Source organism: Vanessa tameamea, chromosome 16, assembly GCF_037043105.1.
Source record: "Vanessa tameamea isolate UH-Manoa-2023 chromosome 16, ilVanTame1 primary haplotype, whole genome shotgun sequence".
Taxonomy (NCBI): domain Eukaryota; kingdom Metazoa; phylum Arthropoda; class Insecta; order Lepidoptera; family Nymphalidae; genus Vanessa; species Vanessa tameamea.
In genome coordinates this window covers 12,300,223-12,317,626 of record NC_087324.1, presented here as the reverse complement: position 1 = coordinate 12,317,626, position 17,404 = coordinate 12,300,223, and the positions used below count along the sequence as shown (strand labels likewise).

The window sequence follows — 17,404 nt, the reverse complement described above, 5'->3', positions numbered from 1 at the left end:
TTCATCTTACCATAAAACACAATTTCGATAGTTCATAATATTTCGGTTAGGTTAGACTAGAGTTTATATAATTTAACTGAAATTTACTTCGAAAAATAATCCGCTAAATTGTAAGTAGTGTGGTAGAGTTTACAATATTTCGATAGTTAACAAACTCGCGAGATAGATTATAATCTAACGGTATTTACAATATCACCGCGGCATATACAAAAATTATTTAAATTGTAATAATTGATCGACAAAAATTCACTACAATCGAGTTTTTTATGGCACATTTATCAGCGATAGTCATTTAACGAGCAATAAAAACAACTCTCAATCCGATTATGTTTCGTTATCTCGTCGATGTTTGATAGTTATAATGGCTAATGTCACTTAGTTACGAGTAGGTAGGCGAGCAGCAGCTGCCGCTGTCCGTAACTCGACCGAACTTACAACGAAGATTCAAATCTTAAATCTCTTTTTAACGCTACTTTCATATCTTACCCCAAACGTAAGTTTTGAATTCGATTTTTAAAATTTATATCATATATCTTCCATTTGTATATCACATAATTATATTGGCCTTTGTATGCCAATCACGAATATACTTATATCCTATTATTTTTATTAGTTCAATTGATCCTTCCCCCTTTCGTTATTTAATGCCTAGCAAGCGGGAAATATCTAGTTAAATATATAACATTTTAATATACTTTATCTGTACTAATATTTGAGTACAATTATTTTCTAATGCCTCAATGAAAAACAAACCAACAAACAGTAGTGATAAAACGTATACCAAAGAGACAGCATGTTTCGTATATGTATATTATTATCACATAAGTGCCTGCACTTCGCAGTTTCACACATACGCAAAATAATAGCAATGTTTAATTTATAAAAAGCTATGATTCCGGCCAGGATCGAACTGGCGGCCTTCTGCGTGTAAAGCAGATGTGATAACCACTACACCACGGAACCAGATGATAAGATTTCTAATTTTGCGTTCTTCAACGTAATAATATTATACGAGTAAAACATGAGACGACTCCTCAACAAATAATGAAATGATCGATTAAACAAATTCTTGTTAAATAAATAATACTTTGTATAACAAGTTAAGAACTCTGAAAACATTAAATTACAAGGTGTACCCTTATAAAGCACACAGATGGCGAATCCAGTTCAGAATATGGGCAGGATACTAAGGATGTGGTAATATTTTATATCTCAACAAAGCTCCTCGCCTTTGTAAAAGCAATCGAATCTTTATCCGACACGTCATATCTAATTCTGAACCTGGTGACACGGCCCCGGGCAGGCCCGTCTGGGTGAGAGTCACTTATTAAGTAAAAGGAACGGTTTTTTTGAAGAGACCACGCAATTTTTGAAAGAAGCTTTGTTTCAAGCTCGACATTACCATTGCTGAATGATGATTATTTTCATTGTCAAATGGTCCAATGGTAAGTGGTCACCATTGCCCATAGACATTGGCACTGTAAGGAATATTAACCAATCCTTAAATTGCTAATGCGCCATCAACCTTGGTAACTGATATGCTACGTCCCTCTTACCTGTAATTACACTAGCTCACTCACCTTTTAAATCGAAACACAAAAATACGTAGTATTGCTGCTTGGCGTAACAATAACTGATGAGTGGTACGTACCCAAAAGGACATGCACAAAGCCCTACCACCAAGTATATGAACACTCGGTTTTAACGAATTACATTAAATCATCAAATAAAGTAATCAGTTTCAATTATATGGAATGAACTACTGTGGTTATATCCGAATGAATAAATTGATGGCAGCCAAATTTTGCTGATAATCCCAAAATAAATGAAATTGTTTCCATATCGACCGCCGTATTATGATCTCGAACAGAACGCGAGACCGAAATTCCACATCGATGCGATACATTGTGATAATTATGCCCAGATATATTGAGCCGGTATTTAGAGCTGATAGCTTGGAAACTACGCGCCGACATCACATAACCTCTCCCAGTCGCCCGCTGCGGTACGAGTTGATTTACAAAGTTTCGTAGTTAGTACAGCTAGTGATACGTGCTCGACGACAAATATTACGAAAATATATTATTATAACGTCAATATTGTACATTTAACAAGTTTCCCGTTCAACTTTTTTAACTTCATCTCATATTAAATGTATATAAATTAATATTTTGCAATAATTTTTACAACAATTTCGACTCGAACGATTCAGGTCTTTTTTCGCTATTGATGTAATACTAAAATATTAAATAATCATTTATTTTTTAAAAGGTTCTTATCTTAACTAATATTATAACTACGAAAATGACTTATTTACTCATTATGTTATTTCCGACACGCGTTGTTAGGGAAAAGAACATACTAAACCGACAAATACGCCGATGATGCCGTCAGTGGGGACTGATATTATAAATTTTATTCGTGTTTCAACGGTCATACCCATTCATTTTACCCGTTACGAGAACGCACTACCGGGAATTTGTATTCGCTTTTGATTTGCATTCACTTTTGTCACTCTACTAAACATACCGCATAATAAACGTACCGCTGGCTCCATCTGTCTTTTTTCTATAATGCTCAATAATCATTATCGATATTCAAACTGATCTGCGATTTATTTTGCTTGTACTCAAAGATGAATTTTCATTTCATTCAAAGAACAAAAGTCTACTCTCCTGATGCAGAAGGTTAAATTTTAAGATTGCCAGCAAAATTTAATCCGATTCAGGGTCTATCAAGCGCGACAAATTAATAGTAAATATTAAATAAATGAAAACTGTATGGTGTTCGCTCGTAATCGAGCTGATAATCATCTAACCGGTGCTCGCGACTAGGATATGGGACACGTAGACTCATAGTAGCTTTTGTATGAACAAAACAAATCTGTTGGTTCTGTCAGCTTGCTTCTAACTTTATGTTTGTTTTTATTCAGCGGGAGTGTGCTAAGTATTAAGGGATAGATATCAAAGTTATCTAATTTATATCTTCACACTTGGAAACGAAAAATATAAAATTTATAAGAATATTTACTACCTAATTACATACATGTCATAGACAGATCCGTCAGACACCACCAAGCATGCTAAAAGTCAAGATCAAAGGAGATAAACAAATAATTATTACCAAAATAAACACTACTTACATTCTGTCCAACTTAAAGGTCAACATTTACTAAATTAATTCAAAACGAAGTAATGTAGTGTGATTAAAAGCAATCTTCAAATTGAAGCTCTGGTCCTTTGGTCAAAGCTTCTAATGGTAATCCATTAGTTAATACAGCCGTTGATTGGGCCGTAGTGATGTGACAGGCTTCAATCAGATGTGGTCTGATCAACTGATTAATTGCCCCAACGTCCTCAAACATTACAACCTCTCCTGCTCCTTTCAAGGCAAAATCTTTACACATTCAACTGATGGGTTGAACCTGATGATAGATTTTAGGCCACAATAATTTTGTCTTTAATTTTGAAACATTTTTAATCAGAGAAAAATATACCAAAACTATATAAATACTTTCTAGAACTATGTAAACATAAGCAGACAATGACAAAGAAAATTATTTTACATACAAAGAACGTAATCAAGGTAACCTATGTTGACATTTTTTTCCTACCTAATAACATCGACTTGAATCTTACCTGGCTCTATAAATTAGGAGACGACGCGACGGGTGAAAGGGGTTTTTCTTCGGGATTAAGTAATATGGTCCTTTTCCCTCGTCCTCGTTCATAATCTCAATCCTTTTGGCTTAAACCTTCATATTCCAATTTGGATTTGAATTTAATATTATCTTAAGTCCATTGTTGCTTTCATATAAGTCACTATGAAAACTCTTGTTTTTTTATTTATGTATGACATAATGTATCCGTCCAGAAAAAATATTTACTGTTCATATATGATGTTCATTCTGTTCATCGTGTTCGGAATTAATTCGAAGAATATAATTTAAAAAAAATACTCTATTTACAAGTACTTCACACGTTACAAAGAGTTAAACTTACGATAAATTTAAGATATTTTACCTTTATGGGTTAATTATATAACCTGTGTCAAGGATAATTAGCTCATTCCCTAATGGAAAATTAAAAACATAATTAGATTCGATCCACGTTCGATTGCTTGAAATTATTAAAATCAATTATTATCATTTAAATATAGCCTTAAGCTACAGAGTGCAATTCATAAAATGGTGCCCTTTTATTGAATTTAAAAATAAAAAGCGGACGGCAGACTGAGTGAATTAGAACAAGGAGCGCGTCCCGTGCAATAATCGCGTTGCAATTGAATTATCTAACTCTGAGGCCGCTCGACGTTCAGGTCAGATTCGCATCAATTAAGACAAGGGTATGGAGTTCATAGAAAGCCACCGGTGAAAATTACAACCCAATGTTCTGTTAACAGAAACGCTATAAGTAAACAAAAACATAATGTTAATTTCATGTTTCAGTGATGTTATGGATTTGTAATTTTGGATCTGGATATGGGCACGTATACGCGAATATAATTGTACCGGTTCGGTTTCAGATACGAGTAAGGATACGAATTTATTTCGTGTTGTCCGATTGTTTCAGATAGTTTCAGTTATGGTTGTGGGATTGTTTAGAAAATCTAAAAGATTCGATATATGAATTTGACTTTATTTGTATGTAGGCCATTTTTTTTTAGTTTTAGATATAATTACAGAAATAAACGAATAGCTTTCAAATACAATTAGCTACTCTCTTTAAGTATAACACTATGCGAAAATAAAATTATAGTAAACGTTTTTTATCGGTTTTTTTATACGGTTACGGCTATAATTTTATTTCAGATATCCGACAGTTTCGGTTACGGTTACGGGGCCACATAACATCCCTAACGTTTGTAACGAATGGTCAATATTTTTTATAGTACCAATGTGAAACGATGCATTTACATCAACATCCTGTGACCCTTGCATGCTTTCCACTAACGAATAAAAAATCAGTTTACTATCTCATCAATATCAGTGTAATAATGTAACTAGAACGATCAGGACGTGATTCGACTCATACATATCTGAAACCTAAACGAATATATCATTTTAAAACTGATAGAAATGGTATGTTGGATTATGTATACACAGACAGCTCCGAGTGGAATTTTTATTGTAGCAAACTAAAAATCGTACCAAAAACAACGTTAGTTTAGTTTACCATTAAAGTAACTGATTAATACTGTAATATTTTGATACTGGCCGTGTACTCGATGGGATATTTTATCGGAATCGGTCTCCAAAAGTTTTAACTGATCAAAAGTGTTGATATTTCCCATACAAATTTGAATACCCCCACATCATTTTAGGATTTGAATTTTTATAACAGTCAGTAATTTTAAAATTTTAATCTTATTGTTATTTCATCAGTCATCATCAGTAATCAATAAGTTTACAAATGTGTCTTTGTTTTGAGTTCTGAGTCGGATAGTACTTATGCAAAATCGTTTTAAATTTAGATAAAATTTTAATGACAAAAAAAACACAGAGTTAAAAGTCTCGTTTAATTTAGATTTTACGAGGACTTTAGAATCGTCACACACGTCATATCTGACATAAACTCTCTTCCTTGGTCTCGAATGTGCAGTATCATACTATTCGATCAACATTTACGACGCGATCTCATCCCGGCTCGGCTGACTCAAGTCTTGTGTAATCGAATAGAAGAAATTACCGATTGTTTTCTATTTTCTCGTACTCTTCGGAATACATACATACGTATGACATTACTTATCATATTGCTTTGAAAAATATTGCTTTAAAAATACAAAAATGCACGCAATTTAGAAAACGTAACAAAATTGGAATTTGCAGTTTCATAAAGCTTTTAGGGGTAGAGAATGTTTTAGAACAAACATTACATTCGGAAATGTTGCACTTCGATCATTAAATTTTACACTAATCGTCCTCAAAATTATTTCACTGAAACAATCGTATTGATATTTAAATAAATAGTTATAAACATTTCTAAAAGTGGACGAGATCTCTCAGTGCGAGCAAACGTGTTAGCGATGCTCCGCAGGGAATTGGATTACAGGCCCATTGTTTCTTCTGAGACGCTGGTCCGTAGGTAGTATAAAGAGGGACTGTGAGAATCCCACAAAACCCGACTCGTCCATTTCTTAATAAAAAAGTCTTTGGGATTAGCCCCAAAATAAGCAAAACATTATCTATTCATATTGATGGACATGGTGGTCAAATATCAGCCACCTTCTACCTTCCTCATAACATCATATTTATTTGTAATATAAACAATGAATCTTTTCCAATATTATTTATTTTACAAACAAAAGTCTGTTATTATTGCTTCGGTTTTATCCAACGTACAGTTGCGAGTGCAAAGTCAATGTTGACGCGTTACAGACAAACATCGGCATGTTGGTATTAAAATCTTGTTCCGAGTAACTCGATGTCCAAATAGGTTTTCATCGCTCCAGAGCTGAGCTTAAAATAAATAATATTTTTTATTTTTTCAGCATTTATAATGTGCATCTACGAGTATACGGTATCTATGCTATTATTTTTGTAAAGTTATATTATGATCCTTACTTAATAGACCTTATTTAAATATTTTGGATTTGTTCCACTCGCAATAGGAGAATTTTAACCACTGAAATAAATTTATTTAAAAAGAAAAACTTTTTTTCTGTGATAGTGTTTTCAGATTTCATACTAGTTATGGACTATTTTGATGTTTTTAATTACGTTTTTATCATGTTAAATCAATTTTCGAAAAGTACAGATTTGATCACTTTTAAATTATCTTTACAACAGTAATACTATCTTAATCGTGAACTAACAATAGTATAATAGAAAAAAAATCATAGCTGAAAAGAGGTAACAAAAAAAAACAATCGCAAAGCACTGTGATGCTCCGCACCATGAGTCGTGCAAAAACGTTTGACAAACAGAAGAGAAAAAGGTACAGAACTAATTCGTCTCTGCCTATTTATATTTTTCAACATTTTTGCTTCACTTCTTTTCTGTTAAACAGCGATAGCAGAAGCAAATTAGGTACGAGTATATTAAAATATTTAGACTTATAATGAAACCTCAATAGCACTTCAGTAATATTTAATCGCACATCGAGTAAGGCACGTCCAAAACTAATTAATAATTATGTAACTTGTAAATTTGTAGTGTACAAGTAAACGAACTTACTGACGGTCGTTGTTTTCCTTTCGAGTTCAAGGGAAAATTCTGTGTAACTAACCTAAACATTGTCCACATCAAGAATAATGACTTAGGAAGAATATTAATTGCATATCAAATTACTTCTAGTTGAGGTCTTAATGCTTTTATGCTGCTTGAATTTTTAGAGCACTTAAATTGGGTAAGACGTCAAAAATAAAATGGTAGTCTTTAATAATACTTAGGTAATTTTCTATACGTCTGATTTTACACTGGTTCACTTACCCGTCAAAACGGATCACCACGATTACGTGAAATACATTTTTGTTATTCGTGTACACAAATAATTTTTATTGAACAAACACCTAAGCCAAATCTAAGCGTTGTGATATAGTAGGACGTCATAATATATTTTCTTATCTTAATCTTCAGCGGCTTAAATAAAATAATGAGCGATTCTTAAAAGGCGTAATACATCTAAATTACTTATCGTTATATAAATGATATACGTCATCGTGGATAAGTATATGGTTACTCCGGGAGACCACACGTCTCGGGGACGGCGGTGATCGATGAGTCTGCGATGAGACGCGCGAATGTTAGACGAATCACTCGTCAGAGTTGTCAAGTTTATTATATTTTACGGATACACACAGCAATGTAATAACATAGTATATGGAAAAATATATTTAATACCATCTGAGAGCTACCGGCTGAGTACTTTCGTCGGCAGCAACATTGTAGTAGTTATAACAAATGCTGGCAACTAGGATAAAAAAGCGAGCTGTATGTTTACTGGATTCCCATACAGGATACAATGTAAATTGAATTGTATATAGAATTTAATAACATTTGAACAAAAAGGTGACAAGTGAGTTTTTGGCTATTATCAGTAGAATATCCATTCTAAACTGGGGATAACTATCGTTTTTTTATTTGTAATAATTACTTTAAATTATCTTTAGGAACCTACTTGAATAAAGGAAGTTTCAGGTGAAACTTTGCAACAAAAAAACGTGAAAAATTATGCCACGTATATACATTTTTTAAATTCGAACGCAAAGAAAAGACAAATTTTCATCACGAATATGTGATTTTTTTATCGCTACAGACTACGAAATAAGAACTGGAACGATCAAACTCGGAATAGGAGTTACGCGTTCCTTTGATGTTTGTACGAAACATGTTTCTTAAGAACATGCAGAACTTTCAGCCGTACTACGCTATGAACTTCGTAACTGACGTTGATGCCGCCTGCGGGCCTCGTTACGGGCGTATCTTCATACAGTTGGTTCCAAATGATTTTATGGACCGCTAGGAATATTAAAATACACAATTACATTTATCAATAAATAAATTTAAAGCTCAAGTTAAAAAATATATTTACGTATGAATTCATTTAATTGTATATGACTAATGAGCAAGAGTAACTAAGCTAGCAGAGAACCCAGTCTCTGGTAGCTTCCTCTCGGTTGAGTCAACATTACAACCCGCAGTAGTAGTATAGTACGATTTATAGAAAAATACATAAAATTATTTATCAGCTAACAAGAAATATATGAAAGAGAAACTAAACTTTTAATACATCCTGTCGGGATAAGGTCCTGTTTCACCATGTGCTGAGGAAAACACACCAACGCTGGTCAGTTATAATACATATTCTGGATTTTTTTCTGATGACCATTATCATCTAAGCTTCACCTGTGTTCCAGGTTCCACGTAATTTATATAAGCAATAGATACAACGTAATAATTACTGTCTCAAGAATAAATAACTCTTACATTTAAATAAAAATTACGTCTCAATTTAAATTAAAAACTAAGCTAAATTAAAATGTAGATTAAGAGGCGCCACACGGTCTTAATCGCGGCTCTTCGCCACCGCGTGAGTGGTCACAATATAAGGATGTACTTATTTTAAGCGAGCAATGTCCACAATTTTATTAATATAGGAGATAGAATTTTTCGTCGCTTGAAAATTATTTAATGTGTACTGGTACGGATACTTTTATTAAACTGTTACAGACTGTGTTATAAACAGAAATGATTCTAATTAAACTGTTTGTGGTTAGAGTGTAAATTAGCTGTTATTTATATATTTATTGCGCCGTTGGTGTAGTGCCTCATATGAGCTGTAAATTCCAAGACCCAGACTTCCGAAAAATAAGTAATGAGTATTTCTGTCCATGAATTATCATTACCAGTCGGGAGTTAGGAAATAAAGACTATTACACCGAGCCTCCGGAAGATTTTTATTTATGTAAATATAAGCCAATAAAATTGTGGAGCTGAACAAAAAGCCCGCTAAGACTAAAAATTAGAACTATATATGTAACAGGTATATAAATATAAATACTTTATAATATCAAGATGTTAGTTTTATTTTCCAATGACTTCATTCAACCTGAACCTGCGATTTTGTAAAACTTTACTCGCAAAAAAACCGTCATAGTGATCAACTTGTTAACTTGACAGTTGACAGAATTATATAATAATATAGAGATTATATATAATAGCCGTGATGGCCCAGTGGTTAGAAGACGTGAATTTTAACCGATGATTCTAGGGTCGAACCCGAGCAGGCACACCGAATTTGTGGTTATGACTATTAACCTCGTGTTCAACGGAAGAGAATTTGAAAGAAGAAGAAGCCATATTGGAGCAACGTGGTGAAGTAAGCTTCAACCTCAAAAAGAATAGGAGAAATATACACAACAAGAAATTGTACAAAAAATAAATACACAATACATTTAGTAAAAACTCATGGATTTGTCGAAGAATGTTGTTTACTTGAAATGATTGTAACGAATGTAATAAAAGTGAATAATGAGCAAAAACAAGAGCGGAGATAAACACGTGAGGAGTTATGAGGATGTTTACTGTGGGATGTGTCCTCGACGAACTAGACGGATAAAAATTATAGCAAACGTTGGAGCGAGGATAATGTGAAAAACATTATCCGATCCGATATCGGAGCCCACACCGATGTGTAGGAAGCGCCATCGGGTGCCCGTTAGCCGTCGGACGATAATGTTTGTAAGTGTGCTATACGTGCATTTAAATTGTCTCTGTGTGCGCAGAGCCCTATCTTTGGCGGCTATTTTTGTAGTTTGCTAAAAAGCTATATAAAGAATATCTAGCGTCCACAATGGGATGTATACTAATACTTTCTTTGCGTCTCAAATATAATAGATACAGTAAATAAAGTTTTTTATTATAGCCAGCCATGATACATACCCGTACGAAGAGCAAATGGCCGAATCGGAGTGATTTTGTCGGAAATATGTGTAAATAGCACACGGTCGACTATCAGCTGTCAGCTATCGTCGTCCGACGCCGACATCGTATCGGATAATGTGAAAACGCTCTTATTCACTCTTGATTCAGATCGACAAAACTGTTTTGATGTTTGTATTTAAGTAGTTTAATCGCAAGGTATTTTAGTTACACATCCACTCAAATATTACAACAAACTAATTCTATAAAAACCTTCTTTAAATATATATATGTATTCTATCAGTTCATTATTTATTCATACATTTTAATCCCGAATATATATAACAATATACATTTTTGTTTTTATATACAGAAACAATATTGTGTGAACGAGTATATCCATTTACATATTCCGCAATCGCAGGTTAAGGAATACAGTATTTATAGCCTTTTAAAGAAGTATCTCGCGGATGGGTAATCCGCCCTAAAGCATTTATTGAGGGCGGATTGAGTTTACACATTCATATATTTTGTACTTCTATAAAACCGCGTATCCGTATATAAACCATAAATGTAAATTTACCAATGAATTCGTTGAATTAATTATTTTATTTAATTACCTATTACGTCAAGTCTCTCAGCCTGCACACTGTATCAAAAGATCTACCTATTGTCAAGAAAACTATGCGCCCGAAACCAGCATAGCTTAAAGTCGTATTGTATTAATAGTCAATATCGTTCCGAAATATATCTTCTAAATATTTTCTCACAGAGTGAGCTCGGTGCGATCGTCCGGAGCAGGTGAGCCCTTTATGTGAAATGCCAAGAACAGCTGCTCTTACTTTGTAGTTCGCCGCTCTGCACAGCTTTCATATATTCTACAAAGTGTTGTTAAATAGGAAATATTCAGGTTCGTTATTCGATACATGCTGCATTTATTTCAGATAAGCAAATAATAGTTTTTAAATACGTGAATAGATTTTTTTTAAATATATATATTTATATATATTTCTTTAAAAGTAAAAAAAGATACGACCTTAAAATGTTTTTCGGGAAGAAGGCTTTGAGATAGAAGTGTGTTGATTATAAGACTTAGGGGATAGAGAGTAGAAAGTGCACTTATGTGCGCACACACTTGAGCACTATAAAACGTCCTGCCTAGTAGTCTCGCTAAAGAATGGATTACATTAAAATACAAATCTTATCAAAGACAGAAACAGACAGGTTTTATTTACACATTTGTTTTTAATATTCCCGGTTGTTAAATACAAAGTATTTGTTTTAACAAACCATTCGGTTCACTGGTCACCTATAAAGTAAAAACAAAAATAAATAATAATTAACACCACGCTCTGAAATTGATTAATATAAAGTAAAATTATTAAATTCTCCGCGTCGAGTGAAGTATCGCGTTGTATTTTACAGAAATTTCACTGTTAAATGCAGATTTATCTGAAGATTTAAAGTATTTTAAAAGCTTTTAACGTGATAAAATTAAAATAAGAATTTATTTCATTTATGTATATTTTAAAACATGGCACCGTTTTCGGTGGCGTGGGTGTATCTACGTAACTACATGTGTGCAGCTCGTCTTAAGAGCTCGACAGATTTTCCGAGTAACTACTTTTGCTCTCCGCTTAAAGTTGTTTGAGCTTACGTATTTTTAGCAAGAAATACTTTATTCAAGTAGGCTTTACGAGAACTTTTCAATCATCTGTTTATAAGATAAATTAAATACGAATATTTAGTTCGAAACGAGTAAGGAGAGTGGACAAATAACTCAGTAATTACTTTTCTTCATCAACCATTTTATACATATATAAATAATAAATAAATACTGGACAACATCACATACATTACTCTGATCCCAATGTAAGTAACTAAAGCACTTGTGTTAAGGAAAATCAGAAGTAACGACGGTACCACATACACCCAGACCCAAGACAACATAGAAAACTAATGAACTTTTTCTACATCGACTCGGCCGGGAATCGAACCCGGGACCTCGGAGTGGTGTACCCATGAAAACCGGTGTACACACTACTCGACCACGGAGGTATATGTATAGTAATCAAAATCATATACTCGTACAATTAAATTAATATATCCGCTACGAACAACTTATGCTAACTCAAAGCGTATCTATGTATATAATCGTTAACGTAATAATAAACATAATATCATTGATAGATATTTTAAAGTGAATTTTAATTTATTTATTGTTAAATAAATATTTTCCTACAGACTTTCCATGAAAAATGCATTCAGTTTGCAAAGTCGGAAACTTTTGTGTTCAAGTTTACTTTTAAAAGTCGTGATTTATAATGTTTTTCAGTTTCTATCAAGATAATTGGTTTTGTTGCGGATAATATGATTAGTATTTTATCTGACAACTTTAAAAAAAAGTGAAAATATTTCATCCGCAAACAATACAATCACTAAATAAGATAAACGTATCATTTATATCGTGTTTAGTTTTTGTGAATTTCTTTTAATGTTCAATTTGGTTATTATAATACGTATAATCTTAATGTACTCATACATCATCATCATTACATAGTATCAAACAAAGTCGCTTACCGCTGTCTGTCCCTATGTATGCTTAGATCTTTACAATTACACAACGGATTTTGATGCAGTTTTTAAAAGATTGATTCAAGAGGAAGGTTATATGTATAATATATGCACAATATAGTAGAGAAACACTGATAATTTTAGAGGTTTCTAATGTGATATCGTATTTACGACGATGAGATTTATTTAATCACATTTTTTGCGCTTACATTGCAAAAACCCTACGAGATAGATCAAAATAATGTACTACAGTATTCTACACCTTAAAAAGGTCATCATAAAGGTCCGCGATGGTATACATATGTCTATCTCTTAGGGATAGCCCACAACTACCATTTTGTTATTCTTTACTTTTTACGAGAAATAATGGCTTATTTTCGAAACGATTTAGGCGATATAGCATTAATCCTTATCCAATTAACCTTAAATACATCGCGCGTATAATATAGATTAATACAACGTGCGCAGCAGCCGCACAGCAGCCCTCTACAGCATTTAATTTAAATGAATATTTTCGAAGATATTACAGATTTAAAACGCAGAGACATAGCGGTTTGTATTGTCTAAAGACTGTAAAACTGTAAACGTTGTAAGACATTCTGTAGTATATTTAGTATAGTAGGCAGCATTGTACCCGTGCGAAGCCGTGGCGGGTCGCTAGATTTTCTTATAATTTGTAAAAAAATAACATTATTAATGGACGATTATTGAAATAATTTATAAGTATATCTAAAGTAAATAAAAACATACACTTTTTAATTTTAAAATTTGTATAGGTATAACTATGTATATATAAATTATAATATTAGATAGCAAGGAAGGGGTGCCCCCACGGCATAAGAGAGCGTCATGGCGTATAGTCGACGGCAGACGAGTCCGGTCTTAAAAAATATAAGCAATTTTGGTTCATATGTAAATTTTGGTAAAGATGTCAGATAGCGTTTAATATTTTACCGTCTTTTGTACAAAATACGAAACAATTAAAAACATAATTGGTACGTAACCGCCGGCCCTATTTCGCTACTTGTTCGCCGCGTCAGTACTGATTTAATTTACAATTTTAATTAAAATCGCCGGATTTATTTGTACGAATTGTTTTAATTAGATACAGACAGATATACGTATAAAGTATTATCTATAAAATACAATCAAGCGAGTTTGAATCCTCAATATTATAACTCTACCACCGTTTCGAGGACGAAAGGGTACTTGAAACTTGTGTTATGGAATGGCCATCGGTATCAAAGGGTTATAAAGACGTCTCCTAGTTTTCGTCGCGATCTCAGTGCGAATTGCTGTTCGCGTGACCCAAGTACATACGCAATGGCGAGTATCTTACTAATATTATAAGAGCGTAAGTTTGGATGGATAATCAAAAAATCGAAATCAAAATACTCTTTATTGTACACCAGTAAACATAAAGTTGAATCACATTTAAGAAAGATGCACAAGAGGCGGATAATTGTTACTCAAGCACGCCAGTAAAACTGGAACGGTCCTGAGTGAATTTTGGCACTGAGATTATAGCCTGGACTAGCACAAAGATTTTTACCCCTAAAGGTGAACGGTTCCCATGAATAAGATTGTTTGTTTTTACAGATCAACATGATTTTTTTTATGCATAGTCGTAGTTTAGGGGTATTATTATAATAAATGCAAAAATAAGTTTGTCTGTTTGTTACGTTTTCACGCCTTAACTATCCACTCATTCATCATGAAATTTTGCTTATACGTTGTCAGGGGTACAGAAAAAAAATTGGATACCCAACACCTGTTTTTGTCTGAACGTATAAAGCATCTGTAGCTAGAACCAAAAAAAATATTGGACTAACAATTGTAAAAAGTTTTAACGTATACCCAAGACCAGCTTTTCCTTACTTAAAACCTTATCCTCCCATGTTGCTCTGGCTAAGGCGCAGAGAAGTGAACTCAATATCAGTCAGTCATATGAAATAAGCTCGCTGCAGATATCGTCACTTGTCAAAACAAGCTTGCCAATCGTGTACCAAACTTTCCATAGTAAATTAAAAGGTAACAACAAGTCCAATTCTTGAGCAAGAATAAAGGCCATGGGGGTGGAGTAGAAACTTTTAAGGCTGGTAAAATAGTACGAAACAGCTAGTATGAGATAAAAAATACTAACTATATAACGAAGATCATAAACTTATATAAATAATCCTTTATCGTCCATAAGTCCCCAAAGACATGTTAATAAGTTGACAATTAAACGAAACTGATACAATCGGTGCGCTCCGGCAGTCTAGCCAGATGTTCGGAAAGTCGATTCAAAAGGAGATTGCATGTCCTGTAGTTCATTCCATTATCAGACATCGTGTGGATGACAAGTGTTGAGAGACGGTCATTATTTTAAGTTAAGCGATTAGAATCTATTACAGTAAAAGACCTTATTTAAAATATATATTTATATATTACGTTAAATTTGTTTGACTTTTGTTTGTTATCATATCCATGTGTGTGAAAGCCTGTAGCGGCTTGTGGAACTGGTTTAAAATTGAAGCAAAAAAGGAGAAAAAATATTAGTTTATTGTTTGTTATTCTTGATTAGTGTGACCCCCTTAAATTATATATATAAATAATTTAATATTTTATTTTTATTATTGTACTGAATAATATCCTAAACAATAAAAGATACATATAAAACAAAACATACTTAAATTTAAAACCAAGATAAAATTAATTATGAAATTCTGAATAAAATATATGTAAAAATGATTTAATTTAACGCTACATCACGCATAACAAATTAAGTTTAATTATATCGGGAATGTTAACTAAACGCCAGCTATGAAGCGAGAGGAAAAAACCCTCGGGAATATAACTCGAACCGACTACAACTACTAATTAACTTTAAAAGTCATTTTCACTTACTTCTTTCTTAGTTACTTTTAGAATAACCTCACCACTCTCACCAATGACAAGAAAGTTCTATTTATAATGTGTGTTCCAAGATCTCCAATCTACATAATACAACTTTTGGTAATTTTTCCTTTTTATGATGGGGACCTATTTCAGGTGGGCGGCAAATGGACCATCTGACGGATAGTGGTCACATCTGTCCATAGACATTGGCGCTATAAGGTATATTAACAATTACATCGACAATGCACTCCCAACCTTGGGAACTAAGATGTAATGACGTCACACTTTCCCGCTCGCTCTTTAAACCGGAACACAACCATTCCAAATATTACTGTTTGGATGACGAGAGACGGGGATTGCACAAAGCCCTGCCAACAATAATTAATATAAATAGATTAAAATTTAAAGAGATAAAGATTGTGACTATTATTATCATTACAGGACATTTATATTATATACCTCCTGCCTACGGCGTAGCAAAAGACTTTTTAGTCGCCAACGTCACCATCAATTTAAAATGAGGATTCTAACAAGAAGAACATAAATTAAAATTACGAAATATCATTGGATTGGAACCTTGATGTTCTGTTATGATCTAATTATTATAGAGTTTTATCTACTGAGAGCCTGTGAACTTATATTCTCGGCTCCACATCTGATCTATCTAATAGTAAATGTTTATTATTGAAAACAAACTAGAATATTTAAAACGATAAATTATAACACATAGTAAATAATTCAAATCAAAACGTATTTAAGGAAAAACCAAATAACATTAAATACATCGACAAAAATAACACGGCGCATGATCAAAAGAAACGTTAAATGAACAATGAACGTAGCGGGCTTACATTTTGTACAAAATTTTATAGCAAAAAACATGATATTGTTATGTGTCCATTGAGATCGCTGAGTTAACGCCAAATGTGTTTGAACGTTATGAATAAATTATGAGCACACCCTTCCCATTTATTTGCGTGTGTGTGAGAATTATATATACAAGTGTGTGCCCGCCCTACGCTGGTATATTAAATCCTTACGTAAGAGCTTATTTAATTCCGTCGTGTGTATTTAAGAAGTTTTATTAGTGATTTTAGATAGTTTAGAGCTTTGTACAGCCACATGGGTATGTACTACCCACTCATCAAATTAATTAAAATATTCTTCAATCAAGTGGACTCCTATAAGCACAACCACTCTTGGATCATACTTTTACAATATTCTATTAAATTTAAGGTTACCGCCGGTTTTTTTATTTGACTTGTCAATTCTACGAAGAAAATGTAAAGAAAAACCTCCATGAAGGTCACCATTATTGAAGGTTGACTTAAGACTTTTTTAGAAATTTTAGTAATGCATTGATATATCAAACTTTCAAACCTTAAGTGTAAGATTTCATCTGTGAAATTAAAATGATCGAACACGAATAAAATCGATCGATTCGTTGGAGAGACACGTGCAGAGTCAATCCTGAAATAGGATATCGTCTTGCAATTTTCCCACATCGATAACCGGGACCCGTTTATTTTTGTGACTCGCATCATACGACGCGGAGTTTTGCAGGACGTGATGGAAAATTCGAAACGAGAA

General features: G+C 33.1%; 1 non-coding gene across 1 annotated transcript; it reads right to left on the bottom strand.

Annotated features, from left to right (window-relative positions):
- Nucleotides 1-890: 890 nt before the first annotated feature.
- Nucleotides 891-963, bottom strand: Trnav-uac (transfer RNA valine (anticodon UAC)). Its single transcript has one exon. It is a non-coding gene; the product is annotated as a tRNA-Val (tRNA).
- Between the last annotated feature and the right edge of the window lie 16,441 nt (nt 964-17,404).